The sequence below is a fragment of the Neophocaena asiaeorientalis genome, unplaced genomic scaffold (assembly GCF_003031525.2).
Source record: "Neophocaena asiaeorientalis asiaeorientalis breed wild unplaced genomic scaffold, Neophocaena_asiaeorientalis_V1.1 scaffold131, whole genome shotgun sequence".
Classification (NCBI taxonomy): domain Eukaryota; kingdom Metazoa; phylum Chordata; class Mammalia; order Artiodactyla; family Phocoenidae; genus Neophocaena; species Neophocaena asiaeorientalis.
The window spans coordinates 2,421,176-2,435,950 of NW_020173201.1; the positions used below are offsets into that span (position 1 = coordinate 2,421,176).

The 14,775-nt window shown below is 37.4% G+C and overlaps 1 pseudogene; it reads right to left on the minus strand.

Moving 5' to 3' along the window:
* Positions 1–13,592: 13,592 nt before the first annotated feature.
* On the minus strand, positions 13,593–14,555 carry LOC112399606 (heterogeneous nuclear ribonucleoprotein A1-like; annotated as a pseudogene).
* Between the last annotated feature and the right edge of the window lie 220 nt (positions 14,556–14,775).

Here is a 14,775-nt window from a genome sequence, read left to right on the forward strand (position 1 = left end):
TCTTGGAAAGTGAAGTCCTCTCCAAATCAGAAATTTTCAGGTTTGAGAAACCTGAGGTAGTGGGCTATAGCTTGGATACAGGAACAAGTGTGAATTATCTCTAGGCCCTTAAATGCTTTTAACTGACTGTGTATTATGCCTCTTTTTCAACTTTATTGTAAAAGTAATAATGCTGATTTTAAAACATAAGTAATATAGAAAGGATTAAAAGTGGAAATCACTATCTCATTACTCAGATATATCCACTTAACTTTTTGGTAAATCTTGAGATCTTTAAATGCAGACGTAAGCATTTCTAGAGGATAGATATGATATATGAAAAATGCTATTTTATAATATGCATTTTACAGAATAAACCACAGGCATCTTTTGTGTCACTAAATATACATCAACATAAAGAAAAGATATAGTTACAGAGTTTTCCATAGAGTAGATTTACCATATTTATTTAGTTAACCAATCTATTGTAACTTTAGGTTGTTTATAGAATTTTTACTGGTGTAAACAATACTGAAATTAGGATCTTTAGTCTCAAAAAAAATATTTTTTTTACATTTTTCCTATTATTTTCTCAGATTTAATGTCTAGGTCAAATGATATATGTCTTTAAAATTTTGACATACATATTTAAAATTTTGACATACATATTATTGAACCAATCCATTTCCATTACTACCAAGAGTGCTTCAGGCTCATTTTCCCAACATTTATGCCAACAGTGGGTTTTCTTATTCTTTTAAGTGTTTTTCAGCATAAGAGGTGCAAAATTATACCCCATTGTTTTACTTTGCAGACTGAAAAAAATTACTAGTGAGAGTATACATTTTTTTTTCATTTTTTTGACATTTATCTTTCTTCCTTTTGAATCACATACTTCTACGATCAGCTGATGACTCCTTTGGGAACTTGTCTTTTTGAATAGTTTTATTTTCTTTAAGACAATTATTTTAAAGTTTTTATTTAGTACTGGTGTATAGTTGATTAACAATGTTGCGTTAGTTTCAAGGTTACAGCAAAGTGATTCAGTTATACATATGCATGTATCTATTCTTTTTCAAATTCTTTTCCCATTTTGGTTATCACAGAGAATTGAGCAGAATTCCCTGTGTTATACAGTACGTCCTTGTCAGTTATCTATTTTAAATATAGCAGTGTGTACATGTCAATTCCAAACTCCCAATGTATCCCTTCTCCCCACCCTTCCCCTTGGTAACCATAAGTTCATTCTCTAAGTCAGTGATTCTGTTTATGTTTTGTAAATAAGTACATTTGTATCATTTTTTAAAATTCCACATATAAGCAATATCATATGATATTTGTCTTTCTCTGTCTGACTTCACTTAGTATGATAATCTCCAGGTCCATCCATGTTACTGCAAATGGCATTATTTCATTCTTTTTAATGGCTGAGTAATATTCCATTGTACTTATGTACCACATCTTCTTTATCTATTCATCTGTCAGTGGACATTTAGGTTGCTTCCATGCCTTGGCTATTGTAAACAACACTGTAAAGAACACTGGTGTGCGTGTATCCTTTCAAACCATGTTTTTCTCTGGATATATGCCCAGGAATGGGATTGCTGGATCATATGGTAGCTCTATTTTTAGATTCTTAAGGAACCTCCATACTGTTCTCGATAGTGGCTGTACCAATTTACATTCCCACCAACAGTGTACGAGGGTTCCCTTTTCTCCACACCCTCTCCAGAATTTGTTTGTAGACTTTCTGATGATGGTCATTCTGACTGGTGTAAGGTGATATCTCATTGTAGTTTTGATTTGCATTTCTCTAATAATTAGTGATGTTGAGCATCTTTTCATGTGCCTGTTGGCCACGTGTATGTCTTCTTTGGAGAAATGTCTATTTAGGTCTTCCACCCATCTTTTGGTTGGGTTGGTTTTTTGTTATTGAGCTGCATGACCTGTTTGTATATTTTGGAGATTAATCCCTTGTTGGACAGTTCATTTGCAAATATTTTCTCCCATTCCATAGGTTGTCTTTTCATTTTGTTTACAGTTTTTCTTTGCTGTGCAAAAGCTTTTGAGTTTAAGTCCCATTTGTTTGTTTTTGTTTTTATTTCCATTACTATGGGAAATGGATCAAAAAAGATATTGCTGCAATTTATGTCAAAGAGTGTTCTGCCTATGTTTTCCTCTAAGAGTTTTACGGTGTCCAGTTAAGACAATTGTTTTAGAGCAAAACTGAGAGGGAGTTATTGAGATTTCCTATCCATTCCCTACTCCCATGTGTGTACTCTCCCCCATTATCAGTAACCCATGTAGAGCTGTACGTTTGTTACGACTGATGAACCAACAGATATCTGTTGCAGTTTTTTTACACTATCAATGAAATATCAGAAAGATAAAGTTAAAGAAAAATCCTGTTTAAAATTGAATCCAAAAAAACCCAAAAATCTAGGAATAAACTTAACCAAGGAGATGAAGGACCTATACTCTGAAAACTATAAAACATTGATGAGGAAATTTAAGGTGATTCAAAGAAATGGAAAGGTATCCCATGTTCTTGGATTGGAAGAATTAATATTGTTTAGACTGACAGCTTAACCAACTCAAATGAAGTTTTTAAAACTTGAACAGAATTGGCCTAACATTTAAATTTAGTCAAGGAGGAAGTTGTTTTAAATTAAGATGGTTATCACTGGAAAGATACTATAGGTTAAGGATATTATATTATGGAAACAAAGGTAATTAGAAAAGCAAAGCACAGATCAGAAATAGTACCTACTGGAAGATTTTCCTTCTAACTTTATGGGTTCAGCTGGAAATAGGAGAAAACACATTTAAGCAGAAGGACTATAGTAAGCGAATGTAGTCTAGCTTTATACCTACATATTCTAATTAAAGATTTGTGCTGTTGGTGGTGTTAGGGGTTTCTGATGTAGTATTGTGTGCATATTTATGTTGTTGTTTTTAGCCCATATATTAAACATTTACTAATTAAAAAAATGTTCCTAGCTAATATGAATATTAGAGTCTGGAGGGGAAACATAAAAAAAATAATAATCACATCTCTAGTGTATCCTTTTGAAGGACAGAAATATGGGCCTATGAGAGTGTATAGCAGAGGATCCTGACATAGATGGGGATCAGAAAATGTAGAGTTCTGAAGAATGGGTAGGAGTTATACAGGTGATCAGGCAGTATAGAACTTTCCATGTAAAGGATCAGCCCATTGAAAAAGAACTTGTCCCAGTGAAGGATCCTAGCATATGCAAGGGTCAGAAATGAGGCTAATGTGGCTCGAACGAAGTAACTGTGTAAAATGAAGGTGGTGAGGTAGAGGGCGCCTAGACTAGATACGCAGGACCACGTTAAAAATGCTGTTCTCAATTCCAGGAGCAATAGGAAATCACTGGGAGTTTTCAATTTCAGGATGACATGACAAGAGTTGCTTTTTGTAAAGTTCACCGTGACTGCAGCGTCAGGGGTGTATTGAAAAGGGGCTAGAGTAGATGAAGGGGACCGATGTGCAGATTCCTGCAGTGGTTCAGGAGATTGATGATGGTAGCGTGAACTAGGGTGGTGGCTTTGAAGAGCCTGAAAGGGAATGGCTTTAAGAGATGTTGAGGAAGTGAGATTAACAGAACAGAGGGGTAGATTGAAAGCGGATTTGAGGCAGAAGCATATGTCAAACATGACTCTTAAGCTAATGGCTTTAGCAGCAGAATGGATAGTGGTGGAATACTGGAAGAAAGGGTGTACGGGAAGACATACGGATTTGAAGCAGAAGAACATAAGTCAAGAACAAACTGCAAATGAGAAGTCTTTCAGACATAAAAGTGGAAATATCAGCTTAACAATTAGATATCTGGTCTGGAGCTCAAAGGAGAGATCTAGGTAAGAGATACATTTTAAAACTGTTGGCATATGTGTATGAACTGAAGTCATGGGCGTGGTAGAGATTATATAAGGAGAAAAATATTGGGGAAAAATGAAAAAGGCCTAAGGCTCAGCCTCAAGGAAATCAAACATTTATTGCCTAGACAGAGAGCATAATCTTGGAAAAGAACCTGAGGGCAGCCAGAGAGGTGGGAGGACATCTAGGAGAGTGTGGTGTCCCAGCACCGCCGGTAACCACATTCTATTTGCTGTGATTCCAGTACCATGGTCATGGCTATTGGGCAAGGGGTAGGCTTTTGACCTAAAGGCAACTGGCCTGCAGACTAACCAGAAGCCTATTACGTTTTCTGACACAAATACCCCTCCCTCTGTTGGATGGTGGGTTAATGAACAAAATGGATTCTCTACACTGGAGATACCAGATGCCAGATGCGCATAAAAAAGTGAGTGTTTGGAAGGAAGGGCAGAAGACAGTGACTTAGAAAGAAGCAGAGGCAGAGGGTAGTTTCACATCACAGCAGAGAAGAAAGCAAGGAGCTCCTGTTGCCCAGGAGGAGGAGACAACCCAGTGTCTAGAGTTATGTTGGATTCTAAACCAGCTTCCAATTTCTGAATATTTCCTTCTATGTGAAGCCAATCTGTGTGACTATAAATTTTTGTAAGTTCACGGCATGTGATCAGTCTAATCATCCTTATTTCCACATGTATCTTATATTGAAAAAAAAGTACTACAGCTTAAGTCTGTTCCTTGCAACTTAAACTGCCCATGCTCTCCCTTTCTGCGGGCCCTTATTATTATCTCATTCTTGTTTTCACATGAATTTCATCCCTTCAGCCTCTACCAGCCTCACTCTGATTATGTCCATATGTATCCTGTGGATTCTTTTATGTACAAACTGCAGCAAAACTCATAAACCATGACCCGCTAGTCCAGATTTGGAGTAGTTTGGCATTTAAAGAAACATGGTCTCAACAGGAATTTTCGTCTTGTCTCTTTAATGGAGCACAGCAATTTGTCTACACCCACTCTTATCAAAAGCTCCTTTTCTAACACCCCGACACTCCACAGAGGGTCTCACTCTCCTACCTTAACCAACAGTAGCAGCACCAAGAGATAAGCAGAGAGTGAGCTTTAGCTAGGGTAAGTGAATGTCCATAGCTTTGCATCTGTTCCCTCCTCATAATCATTAATAGTGCCCCTTACCACTGTCAAAAGTACTTCCATTTAAACAGAATCCAACTGATCAAGCTTGGGCCCCTCAGAGACCATGACTTTCATCTCATTCATTTGTCCCGTTCTGGAATAATTGGGTCAATAATGGGCTTTCAATTGATCAGTTCATAACAATATCGTGACACAAGCCTGTTAACCTGGTTGTGAAGCATCAATTCAAGAAATCGATGTCATAATTAGAAAGTATGTCACCAGTAACAAAATGCACTTTTTCTTTTTTCCTTTGAGTCTTTAAAAACCCAAATGAATTGGGTATAAATACTTCTCCTTTCAAAAGTATTAGAAACCTTCTCAAGTGCTTAGCATAACAGGGTCTACTTACAAGATTTAGCCTCCTTAAACCTAAAGTCATCCATTTAGTTTTCTTGTGTATTTTTCAAAATATTCTTTTATATCAAAAGTGAAAGTGAAAAAATGGCTCATATTTGTAGGTCTCTTAAATGCTATGTACATTGTTTAAAAAAATATTCTTATCTCCCTCTCTTGAGGTGCATTAACTCATTAACCATTTGACACGGTCTTCTAGATGTGCATTCCCATTCCTTATAGTAATTGATGCCTTCTGTTTTCTTTGTAATAAAGGTTAGGAGTATTGGACTCTAATCTCAAACCTCTTGAGTTTGAGTCCCACCACTGCCACTAATAATTCTGTGACTTTGGAAGCTTATTCAATATCTTTAAGCCTTAGGTTTTTTCCTCTGTAAAATGGAGAACATAATAGTTCTGATCCTGTATGATTCTTGTGTGAATTCAACAATAACTTGCACGTAAAGCACACTCCCTTGTGTAACAACTAAATAAATCTCAGGAATTCTTGTTACTGTGATTGTAGAACAGGAACAGATTATCAAATGTGAGAATCTGTATCATCCCAAGCACTTCTGATGATGATTCTTTCATCATTTAATGTAAAGCCAATCAGATTTTTTAAATTTAAGGTGCCTATAGTGGGGAAAAAATAGCAAAATGTCTTAGCCCACTGATGGCATAAAATTCAGACTCAAAGTCTGTCTGAAAGTAAAATTTTGCATCCAGGTTAAAACAATGAGTCCTTTTAGACATACAGCTTTCTGGACGTGTGCAGTCTGTGGAGTTGGCCCATTATAGGCAGATGGTTTTATTGTCAGATTGCAGTGATTAAGTAATAAGGGAAGTCTTATTGTAAAATATCAGTCTTAACTTTGCAGTTAGTCAGTCCTTAGAGACTGTAGTTGTCATAAAACATCTGAATGGAAAAGTTGTATCAGAGGAAAACATGAGCAACTTTTTCATAAAAGTTGACTCCATCCTCTGTCTGCCTCCCTAAATTGCTTTGTTATAGAGCAATGGCTCAAAGGGACTTGGCATTAGCTGCTGTCATTTTTTGTTTCTTCACTAGTAGAAGAAAAAAAGAAAATGCAAAGAAGGCAAGCCTATGGCCATGGAAAACCCATTAAAAAATAGCTGAAGTTTAGCATAACAATCATTTTTCTTCTGAAACCCTTTGTAGTAACTTATTTACTCTATTTCAATTAAAAACACTTCCCTACATTATACGTCCAAACCATTTAAAACGAGTGGTTGACTTCAAAGGAATATTTAGAGCTTTATTTTGTCCACACATTTTTTCACTCTGATAATGACATAATTGACATACTTCTTCTTATCACAGATGATGCCATTTGGAAGACCTCCACAATGAATATAGAGTGGCCTGTAAAGTTTGCATGTGATTGATTTCTATAAACGGTACCACTTAATTACACTCTTCTTTCACACAGGCTTTTGCTGGAGAACTTTTCTGTATAACAGGTTATCTGTTTCTCAGCTACAGCTGGCTGGGAATTCGGGAAAGGGCATGGTTAGCGAGGAGGAAGGGATGGACCCCTCATCCTTAGGAATGTGGAGACTAAGGCTTTTACTCCTGCCTCTTGGCCATATTCTTGACCTAAGGACCTCTATCCAGTCTCTCCTCATATAGCTCTCATTTTGTGTGCTGTGGAAGGGAAGGGTAGGTAGCTTCATGTGAAAAAACCAAAGTCATGCTTGCATTGATGAAAGTGGGGGCCGACTCACATGTCAGTATGTTCACCAGAAGTCTCCATGATGAAGAATGTGAGCTTTGGAGTCAGATCTGAATTTAAAGCCCAAATTACCTTACAAACTAGATGTATGACGTTGGACAAACCATATAACCCAAGGTCATGAAACTAGTAAGGTTTGGAATTAAGATTAAATCCCACATTGAATTATAGCATTTATGAGATTGAAGAATTCATATTAAATACATGCATCTGCCTACCATAGGCAGATCAGACACCACAGATAATTTAAAGGGTGTCTGAAAGGCACACAGAAAAAATCATGGAGCCTAAATGTTCTATTAGTTTCATTACTTATAAAATTAAGATATCTAAATATCTTAGTGATAACTGTATTTTGTGTGTGATATGTGTCTATTTCTCTGTATATATTGTAGCTTGTTAAAGACTTTTCTCCTTTCCATTAGTTCTCATTTACTCTTTGATCCACTATAATTTGGCTTCTTTATTAAATTGAAATAATTGTTGAATTACAATATTGTATTAGTTTCAGGTGTACAGCAAAGTGATTCAGTATTTTATATATGTATAAATGTACTTTTTCAGATTATTTTTCCATTATAGATTATTACAAGATACTGAATATGGTTTCCTGTGCTTATAGTAAATCCTTGTTGCCTTTCTATTTTAAACATATTAGTTTGAATCTATAATCCCATACTCCTAATTTATCAGTCCCCACCCTCCCTTTCCCTTTTGGTAACCATAAGGTTTTTTTCCTATGTCTGTGAGTCTGTTTCTGTTTTGTATATAGGTTCATTGTATTTTTCTTTTTTAGATTTCACATATAAGTGATACCATATAATATTTGTCTTTCTCTCTTTGACTTTCTTCATTTAGTATGATATTCTCTAGGTTCATCCATGTTGCTGCAAATGACAATATTTCATTCTTTTTTATAGCTGAGTAATTATTCCATATATATGTATGTGTATATACATACGCATCTTCTTAAACCAACCGTCTGTTAATGGGCACTTGGGTCATTGGGTTTTTATTACAGAGTATCATGTCATCTGCAAATCATGACAGTTTTACACTTGCCTTCCAATTTGGATAACTTTTATTTCTTTTTCTTGTCTGACTTCTGTGAGTAGGACTTCCAGTACTATGTTGAATAGAAGTGGTGAGAGTGGGCATCCTTGTCTTCTTCCTGAATTTAGCGGGAAGGTTTTCAGCTTTCTACCATTGAGTTTTATGTTGGCTGTGGGTTTACCATAATGGCTTTTATTATGTTGAGAAACGTTCCCTCTACACCCAATTTGATGAGAGTTTTTATCAGAATGAATGTTGAATTTTATCACGTGCTTTTTCTGCATCCATTGAGATGATGATGTGATTTTTGTCTTTCCTTTCTTTAATGTGGTGTATCACATTGACTGATTTGTCTATGTTAAAACATGCTTGAGACCCTGGGATGAATCCAACTTGATCATGGTGTACGATCCTTTTTATGTATTGTTGGATTCACTTTGCTAATGTTTTGTTGAGGATTTTTGCATCTATATTCATCAAAGATATTGGCCTATAATTTTCTTTTTGGTAGTGTCTTTGGTTTTGGTGTCCAGGTGATGGTGGCTTCATCGAATGACTTTGGGAGTGTTCCCTCCTCCTCAAAGTTTTGAAATAGTTTGAGAATGATAGGTGTACATTTTTCTTTGTATATTTGGTAGAATTCCCCTGTGAAGCCATCCAGTCTTGGCCTTTTGTTGCTTGGAGGTTTTTGTTTTTTTTTTAATTACAGACTTGTCCATGTCTTCTAGGTTGTCCTATTTGTTGGCATATAACTGGTCATAGTGTTCCTTTATTTTTTATATTTCTGTGGTATCAGTAATTATTTCTCTTCTTCAATTTCTTATTTTATTTATTTGAGTCCTCTCTCTTTTCTTCTTGGTGACCCTGGCTAGGGGCTTGTTGATTTTGTTTATCTTTCAAAAAATCAGATCTTTGTTTTATTGATCTTTTCTATTGTCTTTTAATCTCTATTTTATTCATTTCCTCTCTGATCTTTATTATTTCCTTTCTTCCACTGACTTTGGTTTTGTTTGTTCTTCTTTTCCTAATTCTTTTAGGTGGTAGGTTAGGTGATTTATTTGGGATTTTTCTTGTTTCTTGAGGAAGACCTGTTTCACTATGAACTTCTCGCTTAGAACTGATTTTGCTGCATCTCATAGATTTTGTTAAGCTGAGTTTTCATTGTCATTTGTCTCAAGGTATTTTCTGGTCCTCTTCGATTTTATCAGTGATCAACTGGTTTTTTAGTAGCATATTGTTTAGTCTCCATGTGTTTGTTCTTTTCTCATTTTTCTTTCTATAGTTGATTTCTAGTTTCATACTGTGGTTGGAAGAAAATGCTTGATATAAATTTGTTGAGGCTTCTTTTGTGACTTAGTGTGTGTTCTATCCTAGAGAATGTTCTATGCAAGCTTGAAAAGAATGTGTATTCTGGGGGTTTTTTTGGATGTAGTGTCCTGTAGATATCATTTAAGTCCAACTGGTCTATTGTGTCATTTAGGACCTCTGTTGCCTTATTGATTTTCTTTCTAAAGATCTGTCTGTTGATGTCAGTGGGATGTTAAAATCTCCTACTCTTACTGTATGCCTGTCAGTTTTTCCGTTTATGTCTGTTAGTATTTGTTTTATATATTAAGTGCTGCCATATTGGTGCATATATGTTAACAAATGTAATAACCTCTTATTGTATTGATCCCTTTATTATTATATAATGTCCTTTTTTGTCTTTCTTTATGGACTTTGTTTTAAAGTCTACTAGTTTGATATGATTATTGCTACCCCTGCTTTCTTGTTGTTTATATTTGCATGAAGTATATTTTTCCATCTGCTCATTTTCAATCTGTGGGTGTCTTTCAAGCTGAAGTGAGTCTCTTATAGGAAACATAGTGTAGGTTCTTGCTTTATTTTTTTATCCAATCTACCACTCTATCCATTTTGATTGGAGCATTTAGTCCATTGACATTTAAAGCAATCATTGGTAGTTATGTACTTATTGCCATTTTATTCCTTGTTTTCCAGTTGTTTTTGTGGTTCTTTGTTCCATTCTTCTTCTTTTTGTTTTTCCTTTTGTGGTTTGATGATTTTCTTTTGTAGTATGCTTGAGTTCCTTTCTTTTTGGTTTTTGTGAACTATTGTATGTTTTTGATTTGTGGTTTCCCTGGTTTTCAAGTATGTTGACCCATAACTGTATCTACTTACTTTAGACTGATAGTCATAATAGTTCAAGCACATTCTAAAAATCTACATTTTTAACTCTCCTCTCCCACTTTTGTAATTTTGATGTCATATTTTACATCTGTATGTTTATTATTTTGATTTTAATTGTAGTTACAATTACTTTTACAAAATTTTTGGATGGTTTTTTAATCTATGTCCTGGCTTATCTAAGTGATCTTTAGTCCTGACTATATATTTGCCTTTCCTATTATGATTTTTGTTTCTTTTCTATTTAGATAAGACCCTTCAATATTTATTTTAGGGTAGGTTTAGTATTGTTGAATTCTTTTAGCTTTTGCTTGTCTGAGGAATTCTTTATCTCTTCTTCTATTCTAAATGATAATCTTGCTGGGTAGAATATCCTAGGTTGCACATTTTTCCCTTTCAGGACTTGGTCTGCACAGTTTCTGCAGAGAAATTGTCTAATAGCTTTATGTGGGTTTTCTTCTAATTGACTCTTTGTTTTTCTCTTGCTGCCTTTAGAATTCTCTCTTTAACTATTGCTATTTTAATTATAATATATCTTGGTGTGGGTCTAATTGGGGTCATCTTGTTTGGGATGCTCTGTGCTTCCTGCACCTAAATATCTGTTTCCATCTTTAGGTTTGGAAATTTTTCAGCCATAATTTCTTAAATACATTTTTTTAAGTTAAGTATTTTTTAAATTAATTAACGAATTTATTGGCTGCGTTGGGTCTTCGTTGCTGTGCTGGCTTTCTCTAGTTGCGGAGAGTGGGGGCTACTCTTCGTTGCAGTGCATGGGCATTTCATTGTGGTGGGTTCTCTTGTTATAGAGCACAGGCTCTAGGTGCACGGGCTTCAGTAGTTGTGGCATGCAGGCTCAGTAGTTGTGGCGCACAGGCTTAGTTGCTCCGCGGCATGTGGGATCTTCCCGGACCAGGGCTCAAACCTGTGTCCCCTGCATTGGCAGGTGGATTCTTAACCACTGCACCCCCAGGGGAGTCCCTTAAATACATTTTTGATTCCCTTCTCTCTCTCCTTCTTCCTCTGGAGCCCCTATTATGTGTAACTTGGCATGCTTTGTATTATCCCATAGATCTTGTATTTATTTAAATTTAATTTTATTTCTCTGTTTTTATACAGGAGATCTTATTAGTTACCTAGTTTATACATATTAGCGTGTATATGTCAATCCTAATCTCCCTATTTATCCCACCACCACCACCACCACCACCACCACCACCACCACCCCAACCTGCTTTCCCTCCTTGGTGTCCATACATTGTTCTCTACATCTGTGTCTCTATTTTTGCCTTGCAAACCAGTTCATCTGTACTATTTTTCTAGATTCCACATATATGCGTTAATATACAATATTTGTTTTTCTCTTTCTGACTCAATTCACTCTGTATGACAGTCTCTAAGTCCATCCACATCTCTACAAATGACCCAATTTCATTCCTTTTTATGACTGAGTAATATTCCATTGTATATATGTGCCACATCTTCTTTATCCATTCATCTGTTGATGGACACTTAGGTTGCTTCCATGTCCTGGCTATTGTAAATAGAGCTGCAGTGAACATTGTGGTACATGACTCTTTTTGAATTATGGTTTTCTCCGGGTATATGCCCAGTAGTGGGATTGCTGGGTCATATGGTAATTCTATTTTAATTTTTTTTCCCTAGTGATAAACAAATCTCTATCCTACTAAGTACAATGGCACTGAAACTGAGGGCACCAAAGGGAGGGCTCAAAGGAAGCTATGTACAAATAACAGTGATTGGATATTAAGTAAACTGTTATAAAGTTTTAGAAATCATTTTCTATACAAACAACATTTTAGAATGGTTGTGTCATCTTGTGCCATATTTAAAGGAAAACTGCAGTTAGCATAAATTAAAGTAGATAATATGGTTCCTTACCATATCAGCAAATTTTTATCTCCATATAGATAATTACTAGTGTGTCATTCCATAAACCTATATAAAGACCCACCCAACCAGAAGAGAAACCACAGTTTTCCTTTAATGTAAGCCTGTTTTTGTGTTAAGAGTAAAATCCTTACTGGTACTGGTCAGTTTAAAAATGTCTCCTGAAAACTTCTAATTTGTGGATTTATGGGGTGGCATTAACCAGCATCTGGTTTCTATTCTCTGGCAGAGTTGTTTTTTGTTTGTTTGTTTGTTTTTGTGGTACGTGGGCCTCTCACTGTTGTGGCCTCTCCCGTTGCGGAGCACAGGCTCCGGACGCGCAGGCTCAGCGGCCATGGCTCACGGGCCCAGCTGCTCCGCGGCATGTGGGATCTTCCCGGACCGGGGCACGAACCCGTGTCCCCTGCATCGGCAGGCGGACTCTCAACCACTGCGCCACCAGAGAAGCCCTCTGGCAGAGTTTTGAACTTGAATTGTGATAGAAGCATTCAACATTATCAGGGGTAGTGGGTAGGGAAGGTCCAAAGCTCTGCCAGCCCCAAATCCATACAGTTGTCATTCCAAAGAAGAGGGTATTAAATAACTTATTGATTACATATGATAATAGATGATACACAAGCTTCATTCCCACCTATAACTTTATCTGGTACCATAATTCAATTTAGATATATGGCATAGGATGTGCCAGCAATCATATTAATAACCAAAAAACTCCATGACTTGGCTTGGGTGACCCTTTTCACGGTGCACTCCAGGTCACAACACAGTAACTGTCAGTTCAGCTACACCAAGGTTTCTGAAGACAATAGCTTCTCCACCAAAGCAGGCTGTAAGTAAATTTTGAATGGAATCTGGCATCACCCTGAAGGAATTCTAACTTCACACTGTTGGGGTAGTTTACCAAAATGGCTTCAGAGTAGACTAACATTACACAGCACATTTTAAAAAAAGACACATTTATTCAGCGTCATGATCAGACTACTACATTTAGCAGTCAACAGCATGGGTGCAAAAAAAAAAATCGACATTAGAACCCTTTGTTGGAATGCTTTACACTTTCCACAAAACAGAAACTAAGATAATCTGTTATACAATTAGTCACAAGTACAGTCCTCAAGGGGTTTTTTGCCCATACACATGAGTACTGTCTAAAACATGTCTTCTTTGTAGAAGCTAGGCCCTGCCACCATGGTGCTTGGCTGAGTTCACAAATCTCTTGTACCCTGTAGCTTCCCTGTCACTTCCCTGGCTCTCCTCTCCTGCTAAGCTTTGTTTCCTGGCAGTAATTACAACCTCCTGCCACTGCCATAGCTACTGCTGCTGCTGGAACCACCATAGCTACCTTGGTTTCGTGGTTTGGCAAAGTATTGGCTTCCACCACCACAGGGGCCAGAACTTCTGACTCCAAAGTTTCCTCCTTTCATGGGTCCAAAATTTGAAAATTGATTGTTGTAATTGCCAAAATCATTGTAGCTTCCACCACCTCCAAAATTGCTCCCATCATTACCGAATCCATTATAGCCATCCCCACTGCCACCATAGCCACCACCACTGCGGCTGCCACCAAAGCCACCTCAAACACTGAAGTTTCCTCCACCACCAAAGTTGTCATTCCCACCAAAAACACCTCCACGACGACCACCAAAGCTTCCAGAACCACTTTGACCTCTTTGGCTGGATGAAGCACTAGCCATCTCTTGCTGAGATAGGGCTTTCCTTACTTCACAATTGTGGCCATTCACAGTGTGGTATTTCTGAATGACAGTCTTGTCTATGGAGTCATGGTCATCAAAGGTTACGAAAGCAAAGCCTCTTTTTTTGCCACTGCCTTGGTCGATCATAATTTCAGTCACTTCAATTTTCCCATACTGTTCAAAATAATCTCTTAGGTGATGTTCTTCAGTGTCTTCTTTAATGCCACCAACAAAAATCTTTTTCACAGTTAAGTGGGCACCACGTCTTTGAGAATCTTCTCTTGAGACGGCCTTCTTTGGTTCCCCAACTCTTCCATCCACCTTGTGTGGCCTTGCCTTCATGGCCGCACCCACCTCCTCCACAGTAGCATACATGACAACCCGGAAGCCTCTGGAGCGCCTGGTGCTTGGATCCCTCATTACCACACAGTCTGTGCGTGCTCCCCACTGCTCACAATGGCTCCTCAGGCTCCCATCTGTTGTTTCAAAGCTCAAACCTCCGATGAAGAGCTTCCGCAGCTGTTTGGGCCCTTTGGGAGACTCTGACTTAGACATGACGACAGTGGAGGGGGGAGACGTCAACGATGCTTACTCGGTGGTGTCTATGGGCAGAAAGCTATTTGAATTTTTTTGTTTGTTTGTTTTTTGCGGCACGTGGGCCTCTCACTGTTGTGGCCTCTCCCGTTGCAGAGCACAGGCTCCAGACATGCAGGGTCAGCGGCCATGGCTCACGGGCCTAGTTGCTCCGCAGCATGTGGGATCCTCCCGGACTGGG